This window comes from Paramormyrops kingsleyae, chromosome 6, assembly GCF_048594095.1.
Source record: "Paramormyrops kingsleyae isolate MSU_618 chromosome 6, PKINGS_0.4, whole genome shotgun sequence".
Lineage (NCBI taxonomy): Eukaryota > Metazoa > Chordata > Actinopteri > Osteoglossiformes > Mormyridae > Paramormyrops > Paramormyrops kingsleyae.
In genome coordinates, this window is record NC_132802.1 from 24317176 (window position 1) to 24338920 (window position 21745).

Genomic DNA, 21745 nt, shown 5'->3' on the forward strand with positions numbered 1-21745 from the left:
TGCGAAATTAAGTTACCCTCTCTAGTAATTATTATGTGTAATAATGACAAAAGCATAAATCCTCTATTTGCATAGAATGATCTCCTTTTCAGGATAGGGTGACTTTTTGCAGAAAAGAGGTTAGTGTGCATCAGGAAAGCTAAGAGCTATGCTGTCTGCAGTTTTCACCTCCTCTCATGGTTCTCCATGAGAAACAGGTCTTAGCAGAGATGCCAGACAAAAAATGCCACTTATGTTGGACGCTAGCAATATAGGGCCATGTTGGCAGCAGTGACAATGGCAAAGACAATATTTCAAGCTGTGCCAAAGATGACCAAGGGAAATGCGGGTGGCGTGTAGATTGACTTGTTAAGACGCTGTACCTGTGAGCAGAAGGTCATGGGCTTGAATCTTGTAGTTGGCTGCGTGGCATCATTATTGGATTCTTAAGAAAAGCCCTTAACCCTGCTTTCTCATAAGCATATGCTGCTTTAGATAAAAGCATCTGGTAAATGTAAGACTCACATCCAAAGACATGCTAGAAAGTACGATTCACCTGACTAAGGATTTCTTGGTGAACAGCTGGTGTTTTTGACATGGTCATATCAAAGCCCTTTGAACCTTCAGCTGCCAATGCTCGTGTGCTGGGAAAGAAAATCTGAAGATTCAAAAACAGGATCACCATTGGAGTGTAGAGTGCATGGAGCATGAGGCATGAAAGGCCAAGAACCAAGAACCAAGATATATCATAGCTGATGCACAATGGAAAATGGAAAAGGTCAGGGAGATCAGGAAGAGTACCAATGCCTTTGAACTCCAGTGCCCGCAAAAACGAGAATAAAATATCATGGGTTGTAAAGAAAACAAATGCATGGATTCTTCATCAAATCAGACCTGAACTTTGAATTGCGACTGAAGCTCAATCATTACAACGGTTGCCAGGAGTTTACATCAATTTGAGGATTCCTAATATTGTTACTGCTGCTACTACTGATAGATAGATAGATAGATAGATAGATAGATAGATAGATAGATAGATAGATAGACTCCTTTGTCATTGTACAAATATACAATGAATATACTACTACTAATACTACTACTAATAATAATGATTATGATGATGATGATGATGAAGGTGATGATGATCCTGATGATGATGTTGATTTTTTTCAGACATTACCTGATATTTCATTGCATTTTAAGGTATCACTCTATTGGTTGTTATATAATCTGAGTATATCTCATTAAGAACATAATGCTTGTTTTCTTAAATATATTGAATATATTAATAATTGATAATTCTACTTTTTGTTTTTACTGAACTTTTGTTATAAAGTATATATTGCATAGGAGGTGAAAATATTATTATAAACTTTCACCATGGGACATTTACTAAGGGATTATCTTATTATGACAGGGACCTGTCTGTACACAATCAAATGTGTCAAAAGCAATATATTTTGTATGAGAAAAATTGCATTTCTGTATGTACCATATACATGTTACATACAGTTTGTTCAGATAATTTCAGTAACTAAGTATAACATTTTATACTGCAACTTAATTATTTTATTTTATTTTATTCTTCTGTTGATCTATGGGTCGACATAGGAAGTTTTCTGGCGATTACCCTTTATACGCTTTAATTACTTACATTATTAAAATTCCTTTCCCTTTTCAATTCATGCTGTCACTTGATAACTATGGCAACCAGGGATTCTTGCAGAAAATCTGGGTTTCTTATCAGAAATCGCAGAATTTTTCTTACAGCAGTTAACAACTGACATTTGGCTGCACTGTGTGAAAGAGGCTCATCAATCATCGACGGAAGGATCTGCGTGTCTTAGACCAGCAAGCAGCCCACAGGCTGAAGGCTGACGTCAAACGAAACCACACCACCTACCAGCTCCATATCAACCAGACCAAGGGAATCGAATTTCTGGGCCTCTCGTACTACCGGGACTGCGCTTCCCCAGCATTAATATGGAGCTTTGCACCCAGAACAGGGGATGGTTTGTATGTTCTTGCTCTTCTGTTTTCTACATGTCCATCTCTCCAGGTGAAAAAGATTTTGTTTTGCATCATACAAATTTTGACATAAACCAACGACTCGCATACATATATTTAAATTCACAATGGCGAATAAAATATGTGTGTGTGACAGAAAGCTCGCGGGAACATTCCGTCCTGTGCTCACTACAGCTGTGGTAAATCTACAATTTTAAATTCTTCAGGTCTACAGGATGTTGTTTGTCCCACTTTCCTGCTGCTTAAGTGGTCGTCTTGAATTCTGCAGATGCAACTATAATCACTAAAACAAGTGATTTTAAAAACCTTAAGTACCTTTCATTAAAATACTAGCACAACAGTGTTGTATAGTTTTGCTTATATTACATAGGTACCTAAAGGAGATGCTTAACATAATTCGACTAGAACAACAGCGCTAATGACAACTGACATTTGCAGGCAATTACTGTTATATTTTTATCTTGATGCACCTGTGAATCGATTGTTTTTGATAAATGTTGATTAGTTTGACTGAGTCACACCCATAATGTAACATTATAACTGCAACAGATGGGGGCCTGTAATTTTCCCTTGAGCAAACACACATTTTATTTGAGCCCAGTATGATGTTGTACACACTAATCCTGCATTTTCTTCATTACTGAATATTTCAATTTAATTTCAGAACAAACATGAAACATATATACTGGAATTACAATTTCCTGATGTTCATTTATACGACCTAAAAGTGCATAGCAGAGATTTATAGTTTCGGATGAAGAAAATCACTCTACAACATCACACTGTCTTTAAACTAATGACCCAGGTTTCATTATTTGTCATCTGGAGGCAATTAGTGTCATTTTCTTAGTCAAGTTTTTGTTGAAGTGACCTTCCTGCAGTGCATTCAGAAAGTATTCAAACCCCTTCACATTTTTCACATTTTAATATGCAGCAACCTTATGCTAAAATTGTTGAAATTCTTTTTTTCCCCTAATAGATCTATACTCAGTACCTATGGTGAATTCAACTGATTGGATACGATATACATCAGAGCAAAAACCAAGCTATGAGGTGGAAGGAATTGCCTACAGAGCTCAGAGACAGGATTATGTTGAGGTTTTGAAGGTTTCCAAGAGCACGGTTTGTAAAAGGAAGAACACTGGCTGCCCAGAAAAACTGTCAGGGGAGGAGAGCATTGGTAATAAAGGTGACAAAGAAAGCGATAGTCACTCTGGCTAAGCTCTGGAGCTCTTCTGTGGAGATGGGAGGAACTTTCAAGAAGAGAAGCATCACTACAATACTCCACCGATCTGCGCTAAAAGACACATAAAGCCCCACTTAGAGGCTGCAAAAAAGGTACCTGAAGACAAGATTCTCTGGTCTAAGTGCTATGATTGAAGGAAATCAGGCATCGCTCATCGCCTGCGCAGTGCCATCCCAGTGGTGAAGCATGGCGATGACAACAACTTACTTTTTCAGTGGCAGGGACTGGCAGACTAGTGAGGGTCGTGGGAAAGTTGAACATAACAAAGTACGGCGATATCCTTAGTGAAAGCCTGCCCCTGAAATGCTCGGGTCCTCAGACTGGGCTAAAGGTTTGCCTTCCCACAGCAGGACAATGACCCTACGCGCAAAGCAAAGACAACACAGGAGTAGCTTAATGACTACTCTGTGAGTGTCCTAGTGTGGCCCAGCCAGAGCCCGGACTTGAACCCAACTGTACATCTCCAGAGAGACCTGAAAATAGCTGTCTACCAACAGTCCCCATCTAATCTGACAGAGCTTGAGAGGATCTGCAGAGAAGAATGGCAGAAAATCCCCAAATCCAGGTGTGCAAAGCCTGTCACATCATACCCAGAAGACTCAAGGCTGTAATCACTGCAAAAGGTGCTTCAACCAAGTACTTAATTCATTGTGATGTTTCAGTTTCTTATTTTCAATAAATTTGCATACAATTCTAAAATCCTGTTTCTGTTTTGTCATTATGGAGTACTGAGTGCAGATAAAACATAAATTTAAATTATTTTAGCATAAGGCTGCAACAAAATAAAATTTGAAAATCATGAGGTTACCTGAATCCTTTGTGAATCCACTGCATTATACTGTATTTCCTATTATGGAAGATGGAACTGAAGGTAGTACTGAAAAGAACAGAAGCATGGGGAGTGTTTGTGGGGGTTTTTAGTGCAAAATTATTCAGCCTGAATACTTCGGAACACCCTAATTCACCCACCCCACCCCAGTCAACCTCCAAACTTCCAATTCAAGTTAGTACAATACACCATAATCAATACACCATTACTATGTCCGTACCTACCACTGAAGACACTGAGGTGAAGTCCTCAGTATTTTTTCTACAACTCCAATAACCACGATCCATTACAGGACACACCTAGGACGGGATAACACTTTTGATCTTGGTATTTTTAAAATCCTGTCTATTACTGTTTCACTTTCAGTCTACTCTTGCAAGATACCGTGGTTCATATCTCCTTTTTATATTTACATGCTTCTAACCTTAGCACATATTTGGATGCTGTGTCTACCTGTGTCTAAGCTTCTTCATCAGCACTGAAAATGCCACATGTCCACTGACCAGTGTTCAGCTATGCTGAGTTTTGGGGCAGCTTGCATTGATAGATTTTATTTTTGCCCATATAAGGTACCAAAACAATGGCCAACGTGTACCAATTACTCTAGCTACATGTGCTGCAGAATACAATACAATTTTATAAAGATGTATTAGCAATATATGTAATTAACACTAAATAAACTGCATAGTTAAAACAAAGAGCATAAAACTGTTTTTACAAGAACTGCAGCATTTGGACACATTATATTATGAGTAGTGACAGTCACTGAACTGAAACTGGAAAAAGATCATTTCTGAGTGGAACATGCTAATCAGCATTCATGTACTGTCTTTGACGAAACATAATGTTGCATTTAATCATGTACAGTAGTGGGCAAAATTTTGGAAATACCTAGCATTTTTGGCATTCAACATTAAAAATTATTACTTGAATGTAGCCGGTAACGTTTATAAGAAATCAAAGAATGTTACAGATATCGTACATTGGATTATTACATAATTAATTGGAGCAACAGGTGAATACAGTGATGCAATCTCTAAAAACTGGAAGTTTTTCCACAATTTTGGCCACTTGTGTACACTGACATCCTCACTGAGCGTATTACCTACATTATGGACAAGAAGGTGTTTCAGACACTAACATTTTTCACCTGACCATCAAATAAAATAATGACAAAATGGCATAAAAATAAATCTGTGTTGAAAATGAAAGGGAAGTGGAAGTGAGAAGGTCAAAAAACCTACCTGAAACCAGAAGCCGTGTCCTGAAGAATGAATACAAACGAAAAGCAAATTTGGCTCTACAACTTTCTGAAATTTTATGTTTGCAGACACAGCTGAAAACTGCCCTTTTGAAAATCAACCAACTCATAGTGGGTGTCAGCACACTGGCCCATTTCATTCTGGCACTTTGGGTTCTCTCTGTCAATTAAACACTGCAATTGCAGTGACTAACTTCCTGCCATTAAAGTATGAAATATAAGGCTGACCACCGAAAATTTCCTAATTTATTCCAATGGTCTATCATAAACTCTAAGTCAGTTTCCCTCTATCATGGAATTCATTTCAATCTGTGAATGTGTTTTTATTAATTACTGCTATGATTATTAGCCATTAGATAAATGATCCATAATGTTATGGTTCTGTCTTGCTCCTTAAATCTGCCATTCCCAAAGCAATTAATATTCTTCATGATGTTTAACTGGCAACATTGTCTCTGAGAATCACATTTCTAAGTATCCATCTTGTTTTAGCTGTGATCTTAAGAATGAATACTTTTGTACTGCTGTACATTTTTGCCAGTTTTTCCAAGTATAGCGCAGGAGGCAAGAGTGTCGCTAAGAGATCAGTAGTAGTGCAAATTAATTATATTGTGTTTTACCAAATGTCCCCATAACACGTGAAAGTAGCTATGACAGTCTAACACTTTAAAAGGCTAAATACTGTGTATATATATAACTAAATTTGGATAGATATCAGTAAACAAAAAAGTTAATCAATCTGTCAGGTTGAACAACTCCAGTTCCAGTATTCAAATCACCTGGTTCCAATTGAGCCTTATCAATCACCTACATACACACTTCCTTCGTTGTTAATTCCACAGTCAAACGCTGCCTTTATTTTGTGAAACGATAATCCTGCTGAGAGCTGGAATACCTGGATACATTAAAACTCACCAGAACTAGAATAGCAGACCATCGACTCAATATAAATTCAATATTTTCCTATCGATTGAAATGATACTGCATAGTTAGTGATAGCATTTTCTCCTGCTAACTTAATTTCATGCTTGGAAAAAACAGACCCTCTGTATATATATATTACAAAACTGACCATAGTCAGCTCAGTGAGGACCCTGCCACTGTCTTCTCTAGCACAGTGCTTCCCTGAAAAACCCAGATCTATCCAGCTGCTATGCTGGTAAATGAATATTGGTGCAGGTGGAAGACTAGATGATGGAAGACCACAACAGGTTTTGGAGCTCCTTAAAGTAATCCAGGAAGTGTATATATGATTCCAAGTTTAATATATCACTAATTTGTTAGAGAATTTGAGCAGACAACCATGAGTAGTAACATTTTCAATTAAAAATACACAATTTATCTTTCTAATAGGAAAATGTACTCTTGGGATTAAACTGATTTACAAAATACTCTGAAAGGTGAGCCCGCCAGGCTGCAGCAGGCTGCTTATTAAAGGGATCTTATTTCCATTGCTTGTTATTACACATTGATTGCATATCAATTCTGTTGTCAAGGAAACCAGTGTCTTTAACATACTCCATAACGTGAAACTTAAATTCATACATGTGGCCTATGTTCAGGCTGTCATCAGTCATAGTAAATCTCTCATGTTTAAAAATTTCCGATTTCAAAAAAGTTTAAACATTTGATATATTGAATTCAAAAAGAAAGACTTTGGAGTTATTTTAAGCTGTAGGTTTGCTAAAATTAGAACAAAACAAAGATTTAACTTCTACAAAAAAAAATATTAAAAAGTTGGGTTACTGTCCTGAGTAAAAGCTCATCATGTAAATATTATTTTTCATAGCAGATATAAAGAAACCTGAGCAGTTTGAAAAACATAAGCAGGATGCTGATGGATTTGGTTCTTTCTTCAGAAATATGCTTAGAAATAGGTTTGATCAGTTCACAATTTTGTAAATTTTGTCCAGGCTACTCTTACTGTCGGTGGACTTCTGTGCTGTTCTGTTGTCTTATTTTGATCTTAGTTTTATCTTTTTATCTAGAGCGTGCAACCCCTCAGTTATACACGAGAGGTACACTTGATATACCCACACAAAGATAAGTCAGTGACAGGAGTTTGGATTAGGTCCGATTTTTAAAAATGTCACCAGCGACTTTGTTGGACACAACCTGTGCCTGAGCACCATGGGTAAATCAAGAGTGGCTGCCATTTCTGACGGCAATGACAGAAGCTGTGAAAAGGCTGTTCTCTGTTTGAAGAAGCGACACATACATTCGGGGAGCTAAGCGTGAGTTTCACGGCTCGTGTCTAAATCTGCTGGTTAGCCAGCTATAGGGGTACAGCCAGCTACCAAATCTAATGGGCATCTGCTGTGGCATTAACTGCCACCTTGATGGGGGCTGGTAAACAATATCAGTTTAACACTCTTACCCTTCCGCAGAGAATTTCGATCACCGGTTGCTATGGTAACCACAACAAATCAGGAGATACAGGTACTTGAATTATTTATAACAGGTGCTCAGATTTACAGATGATGTAATTTTTATTCAAATTTGCATTTGGCTTACACATTCTAAAAAGAAGAACTGAGCATTTTTTTATACATGATCGCTACCAGCTGTTGGGTTAAAAGAGTTACAGGCTGTCGAACCCTCATCCGTCCACATCCAGCAGATCTTTTACTTGTAGCCATTTTTAAATGATCTCAATCCAGGTCTGTTTCATAAGCCTCTTGCTTGAGGTTTCATTTCATTTCCTAGTTAGTGCCAAAGCTGTGTGTTCTACATCTCTGGCACCTAGTCTTAAGATTTTCCAGTTCCATTTTTATCCTAAACCTCACATTTGTCTCTATATAGAATAAACAACTTTAAGTATAACAAATGAGAAGAAGATTCAAAACAATTTGCAGCAGACCCCTCAACTCTTACAATGGGGTCTTACAATCAGGAAAACTAAGGGACAATCCAACAAATTTGTCATTGCAGTCAAATATAATGACTCTCAATCTTTTTTTAGCAAAATGAAAAGCTCAGTCTGTATTGCACAGTTCAGGTCATGCTGGAAAGACAACAACTTTGTCTTGGCAGTGATGTGTGACCTTGTCCCTCAGACTCTGATGTTATTAGTTTGATTAAAATTGTAAATCAACATTCATGAGTCCAGAGGAACAGGCATCACCAGTGTCAACATCAGACTATTTAAGTGGAACATTTGGCTCTTACTGCAAGTCTGCTTCTTGTTTTTCACAGAACAGATATTGCAGATATTTTACACAATTTTTTTTTTTATTATTGATAGAAAAGGAAACAAAGCTCCTCTCCCTCATCTTCACCACTGTTTTGTGATATAGAAAGAACAAAGAGGTAATGACTCTTTAACAATTGCTAGTGCAGAAAGTAACAAAGAGCAGATAATATTAAGTAAAGTAGCCTTATAGGTATGTCTGTCCTGTGTTACTGTCTAATTGACCAGAAGCAAGGTCTGAGTGCAGTGATGTGTGAATTTACAGGGACATCAAAAACAAGGCTCTCAGCAGCAAGCTGGAACAACTTTTTATTATTTCTATTTTTTAATTAATTGCTACTTCTTTTTTACAGTTCCATGCATATGAGGTAAATGTGTCTTACGAATATGTTAAAGGTGAATTTCTATTAAAACCAGCTAAAAGAGATCCCTTAAAACAGTGCAGGAAGAAAGCACCTGTGCCACCTCTTCAAAATCTGGATTTAGAAATGTGACAAATACAGATAGAAAAATGTGGATTTGTGCTAGAAAATAGCTCAGCAAACTATTTCTCAAGCATCTCCAACACTGAAATACTACTCTTAGTAAAAAGGAAAGATTCATATTCTAATCTGCTTTCTAACTTAAGTTGCCATCTGTAGCAACGACATTGTCAGAGAAGGTTAGCCAGGGATGATGCACTTATAAATTCATACTGATTTTATACATTTATGTGGCATGCAGAGGGCTCAGACTTCTGAACATCGCAGTAAAAGTCAACAAATAACAAACTAATTTTAAATACAGTCCCCTTTGATGGCGGAATCAAAAGCTTTCCGCCCAATAAATGATGCACAGAAAAGGGGAAGCCATAAATTATACATGTGAGGAAATAGTTAAATGTAATGTTGTGACATGTAGGAAAACCACAGTAAAAGCAATGAAACACAATAAAATGGTAAATTTTTCAGACAGTAGGCCTATAGTACAGATCCAATCGTGGATCCATTAGTTGTCAGTGAAAAACAAACATGCAACACTTAAAGAACAGATTAAGGTAGGCCTAGACTGGACTCAAAGAGGACATTAATAATCTAAAATCATAGGCAGAATACATTAAAAGGAAGGTATACACAGAAAAATCCATAAACCTGAAGTTATGCTCAGATTGCAGTTTGGGAATAGAATAGACTTTGTAACTAAAGAAAAGCTGCAGGGTTTTTTTGAGCGTCCAAACAGTTAATGAGTTAATGACAAACAGGAAGTGTTTAATTTGTGCCGGAGTTTGGCGGAGCTCAGCTCCGGGACCTCTGGCTCGCGGCAGCATGTGCTCTGCCACCTCTGAAGTGCGCGTGCGCTCAGTCTCACGCTGCACCAAATGAAATTCAACTTAAAATTACTTTGAGGTAAACTTTGGAATACATACTAATTTAAGTGAACACACACACACACACACACACACACATAAAATTGGTTGTGTTGTATGACTTTTTTTTTTTACAAGCTTCCGTCTAGAATATTTCGCAGATCTGACTTTTGATTTGAAAGGGGACAACCGCACCACGCGCGCGCATTACATTATTTTACCTTTTGAACCATTAAACTAATCCAATAGGGTAAGTCTGCCTTACAGTATGATGTAACTAACAGGTGAATAAGTAGTAGCGTGATATCGTTGTTAAACACCCGATTTGTCGGTGTGACGTCGCTCAAAGTCAGAGTGCTCCGGCTCTTTACGTACTGTACTGGTGGTCTCGGCTCACTGGAAATAATTGAATATAATTGTATAATTTATATTCCAGTGAAAGCAGCGTCGACAATTGCGTGTGGGCACAACACTTAGAAATGGAAGCATATGACAAAAGAACAGCAGCATACCAGTTTTGGTGTTATGTAAATCAAATCACAGGTGCATAAGAACAGTGCTACATCCTAGTTAGGTAACAGATACACCATGGCTTTCCATTCACGCAGCTCGAAGCTGCTCCTTTATAGTATTTAAACACGGCCATGAACTCTGACCTGTGCATATGATATGGCATGCAGTCACCTATAGGGTTTCACGTCCAGACCAATATGAATATCCTTTAAAATAGTAGCAACATTTTCTTTTCATCAAATTTCAATGTTAAGTCTCCTTCCAAAGTAGAAGGAAGAGCTTGGCTACACGGAGCACGCTGAATGACTTTCATTTTGACACCCATCTCTCTGTGTTGATTTATGTTTTTTGCTTTACAACATTATCTAATTTACCAGTTTTATTAAAGCATCGTTAGTTACCAAATCAGACGTTTGCAGCTTTTTTTGGCAACGGTGATTTTTTTTTATGTATACCCCGGCAAAAAAGAATTGTTAATAAAACAATAACGCATTCCTTTATGGAGTCGCGCTACTGATTTAAACTTTACTAAGTGCAACGTGTGTGTTTGGTCTTTTTAATAAGAAGCGTCTTTTTAGCAGAATAACTGCTGATTCCCTAAATTGTTGCATAGCCTACTTGTTGATAATATATTCGTAGATAAATCTTGCATTTTTGTACAGCATTCAAGTTATATTGCCTTAATTCCTTCTTAATTCTTCTCCATCTTCACAGCCCCCATCACTCCCCCCACCCACTTCCCCTTTTCCCCCCATCGATGAGTGCGTAATGGTACCACTGAGTGTTTCTGAAGTCTAGCTGTCCGCGGAGTGCTGGGGAAGAGCTGGGATTTAGTGTTTATTAGGGGAAAGGAGCGGGCGCCTCATCGCGACCGACGACGACGATCAGATCCTCCTGTCTCCTCGAAAGCCGAGAGGAAAGAGCGTAGTGGAATCCATCTTCACGGACAAACTGGTACCTTTGGTAAGTGAGCGCAAATGCTTATCGCTGTGTACATAGTGTGAGGGCATCTGTAGCTATACACGAGCTTCAAGTAATGAAATAAGATATTGCGGTTTAATGGACATTAAACATCCTGACACATCATTGACTTAGTTCATCGCAAGACTCCTGTGTACTACCTGGATATGATTTTCTGGTTCTTCCCACTTCGTCTCGGTGTATGCAACATGTTCGGAAATGTCTACTAATGACATAGTGTTGCGTTTACCTGGGATGAAATTTGCTTTTTGTTTTTGAACAACCCGCAGCATGACGTAAAAATAATTCACTATTTATTGATGCTGTAAACTTGTGAATCAGACGGCGACGTGATACTGTCATGCAGTGGCTTGCTTGCTCACTCGAAAGATGTCGAACTTTGTTGTCAATTGTCAAATGTAAATGATCTTTTTTTGTTTTTTTGTAAATTAACGCTGAAGTATCTGTAAACGCAGAAATAGGCTGATTGTTTACAAAAATGAAGATTTTGTTAAAAAAAAAAAAACGTTACAACAGAAAGGTGATCAGTTAACTTACTGTTTTTTAAATATGCTGGTAAATGTTTTGTGCATATTAGAGTAGTTGCGATGTGAAGCATAAGTTTATCGCTTCTTGTTTTTTCGTGCTATCTAAAATCGCTCGACCAGTATAAAAGGGCACCTTACATCCAGCTTTTTTATCACGTATTTTTAGAAGGATTTAACGCAATTATTTCGTCATGTTTTATACGTTATGCCTGGATACCTTTTACGCATCGTGTTTCTTGATATGCCTGTTTGGAAATGTAATCGAATGTTACAAAAAAAAGTATACACACGGCTCCAGAGTTGAAAACATATATACTGATGATCAATTACAGTATTTCCAGCAAGCGGCATTTTTTAAGAGTGTGGTTTTCTACAGTTTGTACTAGATATCTTGTAACAGATTTTCTAAAAAAAAAAAAAAAAAAAAAAAAGAGTTGAGTTTAAGCAGACATCAATATTTCATTTAGAGTAAGGCCAGATTTATAGTGCCCGAAGTAATCGGACTTCATGTGCTGAATATGAATTTTTCTTTACTTCTATTGGATATAGAAACACTCTGACTTTTATCCATGTGTCCATCATCTGTCCATCCGTCATCTAACCAAGTCAATGATATGGTCCCTGATTTTTATACATGGCTAAATTTATTGCGAATTGTATACTTACACCCCTGCAATGGGTTGGCACCCCATCCTGAGTTATTCCCTGCCTTGCGATCGTAGCTTCCAGGATAGGCTCCAGACCCCCAGAACCCTCCACAGGACAAATGGGTATAGAAGATGGATGGATAAAATAAAAATAAAAGACTTATGTATGAGATGGGGTGCGATCTGAGCATTGTAAAAAGCCTGAGGACAGCTTCCTGAATGTCTTCTTGCTCACCTGATCTCGTGTTTTGTTATATGCCTATGACTATACCTACATGTCAGCCATCAGTTCAGTTGCTCTGCCAAAATGATATACCTCAGCCTGTGAGTTCCTAAGATGGGGAAAGCGTACAGTATGAGCTGCTGGGGCTCCAGTAATGTTTGCATTCCATTTGGGAAGAGAAGTGCTTAGGGCATTCTCATGAGGTTGCAGATTTCACTACATTTTCAATGCATTTAGAGAGGCAGGCAGGTATGCTTCTGGAGCCACTAGATTTCCAGTAATTAGAGTTACTAGTCTGAAACTTTTTTCTTAGGCAGGACAAAAGTGAGTCATAAATTATTGCAACGGCACAGAATTTTTCAGTTTGTTTTTGCTATTGATACTTAGTTTCCTAGTCTTAGTTGGTCTGAGGCTGGGTTCCCTTTGTCTAACTTTACTACTTGGAAACACAAAAGCCATGATCACCAACCGAGCCCAATATTAAATAGTAAAGAGTAGGAGTGCTGGATAGCTGAATATATGCTTGCACCAGTGCTGCAACTGTCATAATGACAAAAGTAGAGTCCTGCTGGTTTTTGCTTCATAAGGTATTTTTAAGCAACAGTGCTGTACAGCTAAGGTCATAAATGGGTGGGGGGTGGTCTGCAGAATTTTTGCAGGCAGTTCACAGAAACATTTCATAAATCTTCAGAAAATGCATTCATGCTACTCCTGTGCTACTCCCATGATACTCCCAAGCTACTCACATGCTACTCCCACACTACTCCCGTGCTGCTCCCACGTGTTCTGCAAAATGTGTTATCACTACGTAACACTACTCTGCTCTTATCTTTTTTTCTCTCAGTAAAAGAAGGTTTTAAATGTCTTTCTCAGCATAGCCAAATTATTTAATGCCTCACACCGGTGAAAAATTTAAAGCCCCCCCCCCCCCCAGCCCATAGTAATCAGGCATTAGAGGCAGGTGTCCTTAGCTTTGGTCTATTTCCATTTGGTGGTCCACCATCCTTTCTTTATAGCTATCTCACAGCTATTTTACAGCTGCAGCTATGTTACAGCTATTTCCATTTACTAGTAATGTCTGTAACAAACCCCAAAAATGAATGATCAGATTTCCTTTATCCTGTGTTAGTTGTTGAGTGCGAAAGGAAAATGATCCTAACAAATGGTACAACAGTACAGTTTCATCAGAGGTATCAGTGTTACGAACTAAAAAAACTTTCAGAGAAGCCAACAAATTGACACAGCACTCATATTTACATGCTAATGAAATACACACATTCCACAGCAAAGAGTACATGTTTACAACATTCACGACTAACATAAATGCAAAAATACATATAGAGTCACCCCTCCAGATTCACAAATTTGTCATTCGTAGTTTTGGTTATTTGGTTGGCCATGAACAATTAACTGGGAATATTTTCGAACGACGGGTAAAACAAAAACATATAAACAATACTGAAAAGAATGTGGATCACATAAAACACATATAAGTATTAGTGTTATTTAATACACTTTCTCAAACTTAATGGAGACACCAAGGCAGTCCAATACTCTGTAGCAAGTACACAGTTTTCATGATTGTTTATTTCTAGTGCGCTGGAAGCTGAGAGGGAGCTAAAATGTATACAGTCTGGGGATCCCTGAGGGCTGGGTTGAGAATCAGTGATTCAATATCTGATAGAGCAAAGTATATTTTTAGTAGTAGTTTTTCCTTTTTCCCAAAATTAAAACTGTGGGATATACCTGTACACATCTTGACATGGTCCACCACGCATCTTTGCCTTGTTAACCAGCCTCACTTATACAGTATGTCAGCTGTCTCCGTGACCGTGGAATCTCACGTTTCTTGCAGTAACACGTGGAATGTGTTTTGATGTAAACGCTTGCCGCTCTATGGGTGAACTTCAAAAAAATAAAAAATAAATAAAATAGTGAAATACCGTGAAACAGCATGAATCTTAAAAAATACCATGATACAAATTTTCGGTCATACCCCCCAGCGCTAAACGTAGGTTTACGCATGTTTTCTCTTGGCGACACCTCCTCCTAGTGGCGATTATGACAGCCATGTCAAGTGCAAAATAAGACATGCTTCTTTGGCATTAAATAATGGTGCAATTTTTGCACCGCAAACCTTAGTAAATCACGTTGCGTGATTCACTTAAATACTCTCCTCCTCCAAATGTTGTGCTTTTAAAGGAAATCCCTACAAATGCATATGCAATATGTCCAGCTGCAAAATTAACTGTGTTAAAGCCTTTCCACTGGTAATTTTTCATTACGTGTTTTTAGTAATCCTGACAGTACTATTTTAATGCCAAATGAGGGTTTGCGCTGCAGCAAAACATTAGTAAATCTGACCCCAAGCCTTTTCTGCAGCTGCCGTTTCCTTCCTTTGTTGCAATATACATAGTGCTACTGCTTCATTTTTGGGGCAATTTGTCTGAAAATGAAACCAGGTGTGGACCTTCATCCATATAATGTTTTTGCAAAGCAGTAATAAGATCTGTTGGAGCCATTTATAAATTTGGGGTGCATTATGGATTTTGGCCACTGGGGGGTGTAGTGCATGGAGTGGTCTGATCACGTGAGGACAGGTGGGTATAAATAGGTGTTTTCCAATTGGACGGTGTGGATGGTGGCGGGAACACGGTTCTTAGCATAGCACCTGTAAGGGAGCATGGCACAGACAGCACGCCGCCAGCACATTATACAGCACAAGTGTTGTATGTAAAAGCAAAAGGTCCTTTTATGCCAACCGAAGGTATGGAATAAACGGGAACATCACCCAATTGCAGAGACCACTTGGACATTGGTTATTTAAAACTACGCGTTGAGAACACTTGACCATCCATTCTGAGGCTTACAGGAAAGCCTCTATAAAATCCATCAAATACTTTTTGACTTATCATATTTACAAGGTCAAATGTCATCTGCTTTCACCCTCCCCTTTGCTGCCACTACGCAGCATCAGTTCAATTTTGGGTCAGTCTGTCTCACAATTTAATCAGTTCCAGTTCTGAAAAGTTCTGATGTGTCTGAAAAGTTTGAAAATGATCCGTCAAACTTTTTGAGTTATCGTCTTAACAGCATCAAGTGTCAAAACTGCTCTTTTTTTGGTATCATTATGCGGTGCTGGTTCAGTTTTGGAGCGATCAGTCTCAAAATGTAATTATTTTTAGGACCCCATACATACAAGGCCAGTGCAACGTTTGAAAAAGATCCGTCAAACAGTTTTTGAGTCATCGCCTTACATACTTAAGCCTCTGTGTGTTACATACTCCCTGGTCTGTGTGTGGCAGACCAGGGATGAAACTTTATGTATTCCCTAAAGTCTGGGCAGTACAATAATGAAATTGATTACATTGGATGATTATCCATGGTGGAGGAAAAGGGATTTCATTTGTTCGTTTACTGCTTAAAAGGATTCTCAAAGTACTGGCCAGTGACATCTTCACTATTAACAAGTCACTATTAAATTTGGGCCACACATCGATCTTTCATTCGGTGAAATTAAGCAAAAACATAATGATTATCAGTGTCAGTTAAAAATTTCCATATCACTTCAGCAATATCATATTGTTTGTTTTTTCCTTTAAAAAACTCACAGACTTTTGATGTCTGTGACATTTTAAACAGAGGAAGTCTTTTACTAGGCATTGCGATCTTGCCCTTCCAAGTCTGTGATAACGCGATGCGTCAACACCATAGTCAACATATTTGCATAAGTGATTATGCTGTCACATCATCCCAGCACTGGGGAATGCCCCCATCATGAAATCAGGTGCCGGGGCAGTTGCCACATGTGAATATATGCATTAATAATAATTTTGGTTTAGGACAGTTTGGGAGTCATAGATAACTATTGGGCAGAAATATTGCATGTACTTCTTGCACTGCTGGACCTATAAACAGGCATTCCGTGGTTTTTGGGGGGTTGTATTAGCCAGTTTTGATTATTGGGGGGAGTTACAGTCCCCCATCCCCCCTGTAATTCACACCCATGGCGATACTCCTTCAAAAGCCAAGCAAAGCCCTCAATCTTAGCCACTACATAATAATATGGTTTCCCTGCCATGAAACCTCAGAGCCACAATGGACATGGAACTAATGTATTTTGAACGGAATAGATAGACAGAAATTTATACTATTAAATCTTGAACTCTGACTCATTGATAGGTTTCTGATCTAAACCCTGGATCTTCCTTTACCCTAAAACTGCCCCTGGATTTAATAATGAAACAAAAACATGTCATGGGCTGGTATTTTAAGACTTCGAAGCTGATGAAATCCTTCATCAAGCACTGCTGAAAAATGGCTTATCGTCCAATGCAATCACCTCCATTATTTTAGACGGTGTCTCTTTAGGTCTGGTGCTGCTAATTTTGAGTGCTGATAAAGTTTCACATTGGATTTAAAAAATGTTTTTTTTACGTTCATGGCTATTCTTTCAAGGAACTGTTACACTGTATTTGTAACTTTGTTGAATTTCAGGTGCCTAAATACTCAACTAAATATTTTGCCTTTTAAAAACATTTGAATAGGAGACAGTGGTCATAGATCGGCTTGAGTTGTCAAGCTCCTTGATAAGTTCCTTAAACCACAGTACTTTTCTGTGTTATAATTATTTAATGCTACTGTCACCCTTTATTAAAGCTCCTCTTACTACTTTTGCAAATAGTACCACTTTAATTGTGCTTCAAACAGAAGCCATGTATGACTTGTGAACTGCCGTTTGAGGATCCCTGATACAAGCTGCCCCTCTGTTTGGGATAATTTACATATTGGCAACAGACTTACTTACTTCAGCATTTTGAAGCAATGGTACTTTCTTTTTCTACTCGTACTTGTCTGCCAGCAGAGTCAGCACAGTTCTGTGAATAGTCAGTGTTTTGGAGCATATTTATCAGTTATTTGATTTCTTGATATTTATTTCTACTCTTTCATGATCTTTTGACAGACTTCTCATTGTGTCATTTGCTCCTTGTTTCCGTAATAGAAAAATCTATTCCACATCCTATACATGCTCATCCTTTTGATTATGGTTTCAGTGTCAGGAAACAGCTGATCCTATTTGCCATATCTGAGCTCAGATGGCAGGCCTGTATTTGATTGAGTGGATTATTCTTGCTTTATGTGTTTATGATTTGTGCTTGTTGAGCAAGGCAGTAGTATCTTTCTGAAGCTGGTAACCAATGAGCTAGGATTTTTATGACTAGCAGACTAGGAGACTGGATTTGAAGTACTTTACTGAGACATCACTGTTAGGCCCACACTAAATTCTGTTAGTCGGAGCTGTTTAGATGACTGTCTGGCTGCAGTATCTGCTGAGTTTTTCTCCCAGCCTGAACTAACTTGATGCCATCTCGATTTATGCTTTGTGAGTCATCCCTGGACCAGGGTAGCTGCCAAACTACTGTGATGTCATTCAGCCGAAGGTGTCGATAGTTTGGTTCTCAGATATGACGCAAAATGGTCTAGTGCTTGAGAGGCTGCATACGACTGGCTGACAGCGATCCAGCAGCCCACAAGATGGGAACGTGTGCTGATGAATTTTCAGTGACACTGATTCATTTTAGGGGGCATAGCAAAAATGCAGTTAGTATAAACTGAATTTTAAACTGAGTCGCCACCAGCTGTGCACTCAAACAGTGAAAGTAAAACCAGAGCCATTCAAAGACTTCAGTAACGTGTGTGGGGTAAAGAGATTGTGAGCTTCCTGTGTATTCTGTGTATTCATGAAGTAGTTATTACACAATAGCAGTCGGCACCTGCTGGTTTTCATGCATACTGAAGAAGTGTAAAATGCAAGTTCATTGCATAGCCAGTCCAATGAATTAGAATCTACAAGTGAAGGCTGAAGAGGAGAATCGCTGCAGCACCTTCAGTCTAGCATTGCTGGGTATGTCCTGTTACGTTATACACTGTCATACATGAAATACGCCTTCCATTATTCTAATTTCAGATAGTATTGTGTCTTCAGCCAGCACATTGGCAACACAAGTTATTGGTCAAAGTTAGTCCTGTTAAATTGGCAGAAGTAGAGATTTCAGGTCCAGAGTGCAAACCCAGACCAAGATTTTGTTTCAACTAACCAATACTTTGTGACTCTTTATACTCAACTGGTTGGTTGAAACAAAATCTTGGTCTGGATTTGTACTCTCTGGACCTGAGATCTCCACCTCTGCAAATTGGCTTGCTTTCTTATGTGCATTGTGTGAGTTAGAAGCACAAGCAATTTATTACTAAATGTATGGAAAGTTTCGCACAGTGCTAGAAGATTTTCACATCAACCTCCCCACACACTTCCACACACTTAAAGAGTTTGTCTGAAATTAAGTGTTAAAAATCTATCCTCTTAACGCGCTCACGCTCGCTACAACCTATATCTACGCGCTCGCATCTGCGCAACTCTCGCTCACGGGACAGATTGAGTTTTGAGACTTTGGAGGCGGTGACAGTGGCTGATTTCTCCACTTCGTTGATTGGTTACTTTCAATCCTGTGATTGACTGTTAGCTTTGGAAGATGAAGACGATCACTGATCAGCAGTGTTGCCAGATTGGGTGGATTCCCCCCGAATTGGGCTTCTTTTGATTTGCTTTGACGGGTAAAATTTTACTTGTGCGGGTAGTGAAATTTTGGGCTGCTTTAGCGTATATCGGGCAGGTTTTAATTTAAATCATTAGTGGGGGGTTCACTGTAATCGGCGGACATTCTCATTAATCTCATGGATCTCGATTGTAGAAGGAAGTTAAGACATTGAGAAACTGACAATTATAAAGCATGCCAAAGTGGGGAAAGTACAATAAGCAGTACCGAAAGGAGTGGGAAACACCCAGAACTAAAAATTAGATCGCCTCTGTCTCCAGTGATGGGTGTAATTAAGGTACGTTGTAAATATTATAATACTGAAATCGAAGCTCAACATGTCTTGATGTGTCAGATTTGCCATCTATCACGCATCAGCCAGCCAGATGACCAAAGTTGGCAACCCTGCTACATACCTAGTGTAAAGTCTTTTACAGTACCGACAGCATCTAGTCACAGAGATGTCACAATTAAAGACGACTGAAAACGCAGAGAACCTAAAATAGCGAGCTACGTTGCCTGCCATACATCAATGAATGTAGTACACGATATGTCTAATATATTACAAAACGAGGTAGGTGCATTTAAAATGCGCAGGACCAAGTGCACAGCTGTGATCAAGTCGGTTTTTGTTGTTTGGGCGTTTTTTTGTCGGAGTGGGCAGGTTGTTAGACATGATTGTGCTGTAAAAACTCAGCTCAGTCTGGCAACACTGCTGACCAGTGGATGAGAGAACAGCCCGTTTCACGCTGTGTCATGATGTCGGAGCAAGGAAGTCTTACACTAAGTTAACATCTTTCAGAGATCTTATTGTAATATTGCACGTTCGTAGTCGTAATTCGAATCATACATATATGATTCAGAATGTAATACTTAATGATTAGTTGATACCGTCACAAACACACCAACGTGAATAAGGGGAGTACCGGTGTTCTATTTTCCCCACTTCAAGCACTGAATATATATACACACATTTTAATAAATAAATAGCCTTAGAAAACAAAAACATTAGGAGATATTGCTGATGTTCGCAACATTAATTTATTTACTCCAAACAAAAAATGAACATTACCTTTTCAATACAAGAAATTAATTTACAAACGAGAGGAGGACATTAATTCGACCCATCAAGCTCGTTTGGGGAGAACTTAACTAATAGGTCAGAGTTGTTAAAATCTTATCTACTGTAGCTCTAATTTAAAGGAACCCAGGGTTTTAACTTGCACTTCACTAGCAGGAAGACTATTCCATACTATAACTACACGCTGTGTAAAGAAGTGCTTCCTCAAATTCATTTTAAAATGTTCTCCCGCTAATTTCCACTTATGGCCAAGAGTTCTAGTATTTAAACTAATAATGAAATAGCCATTTGGCTGAACAGTAGCCTATAGACCTGTTAGAATCTTATATACCTGGATCATGTCCCCCTTAGTCTCCTTTGCTCAAGCCTAAAGATTCACAATGTTCACTGAAAGTGCGATATTAACCCAACTTCTCGTCGGTTCTAACTAACTCAAGATATAACTAGTAGCGCTGCTCCCATGATTTAAACTGGTTCAGTGATGTTGTAGGAAGGAAGAAAGATGTCTTGCTCACAGTGCAATTTACTGTACGGTGGCTCATTCTGCAGTGACTTTTATATACAGTAAGACGAAACGGGAAATGTTCTTGCAGTGGAATTAAATACACACACATGTCTGATTCTGATTACCACCTCGAATGTGCAATATTAAAATAGGGTCTCTGAAAAAATGTTAACTTAGTGTAAGACTTTTTTACTCCGACATCATGACAGAGAGTGAAACTGGTTGTTCTCTATTGATGGTCAGTGATCGTCTTCTTCATCTTCCAAAGCAAGCAGCCAATCATAGGATTGAAAGTGACCAATCAACGAAGTGGAGAAATCAGCCACTGTTCCCGCCTCCAAAGTCTCAAAACTCAACCTGTTGAGCGAGCGAGTGTGGCGCAGAGGCGCGTGCGTAGTGGATGAAGGGTTGTGCTCGCGAGCGCACACGCGCATGTGGTTTTTGTGTGAGCGAGTTTTCAGACTAATTAAATGCCATATGTGTTGCTCTGTAACCAAGGCAACACACAGCATCAGAATGGTCAAGATTAGGCAGTGATGCATTAAAGTAGTGACTCAGATTCCAAAATAATTTGATAAAACCGGGGAGGCCGCAGAATTAGGCACTTTAAAGAAGAAGGGATTTTTTGTAGCCTGGGGTTTAGAGTGGGATTTGTGATCCTCATAAAATGCATTTTTGTATCTTAAAAGTCATCTTCTTATGTTTTGTGGATTTAACAGAATATTTAGGTAGTATTCACCCCTGAGTTAGGATGTGCATGAGGACATTGGTTAAGGAGTTAAATAGTTCTGGTCTCT

The 21745-nt window shown here is 38.6% G+C and overlaps 1 protein-coding gene across 1 annotated transcript in view; it reads left to right on the forward strand.

The window, feature by feature from the left end:
• Positions 1–10675: 10675 nt before the first annotated feature.
• LOC111840526 (caM kinase-like vesicle-associated protein) overlaps positions 10676–21745 on the forward strand; it is a 47495-nt gene continuing 36425 nt past the window's right edge. Inside the window, exons 1-2 of the mRNA XM_023805454.2 lie at positions 10676–10825; positions 11106–11354. The gene's annotated coding sequence lies outside the window, so the exon portion shown is untranslated. The remainder of the gene's footprint in view (positions 10826–11105; positions 11355–21745) is intronic.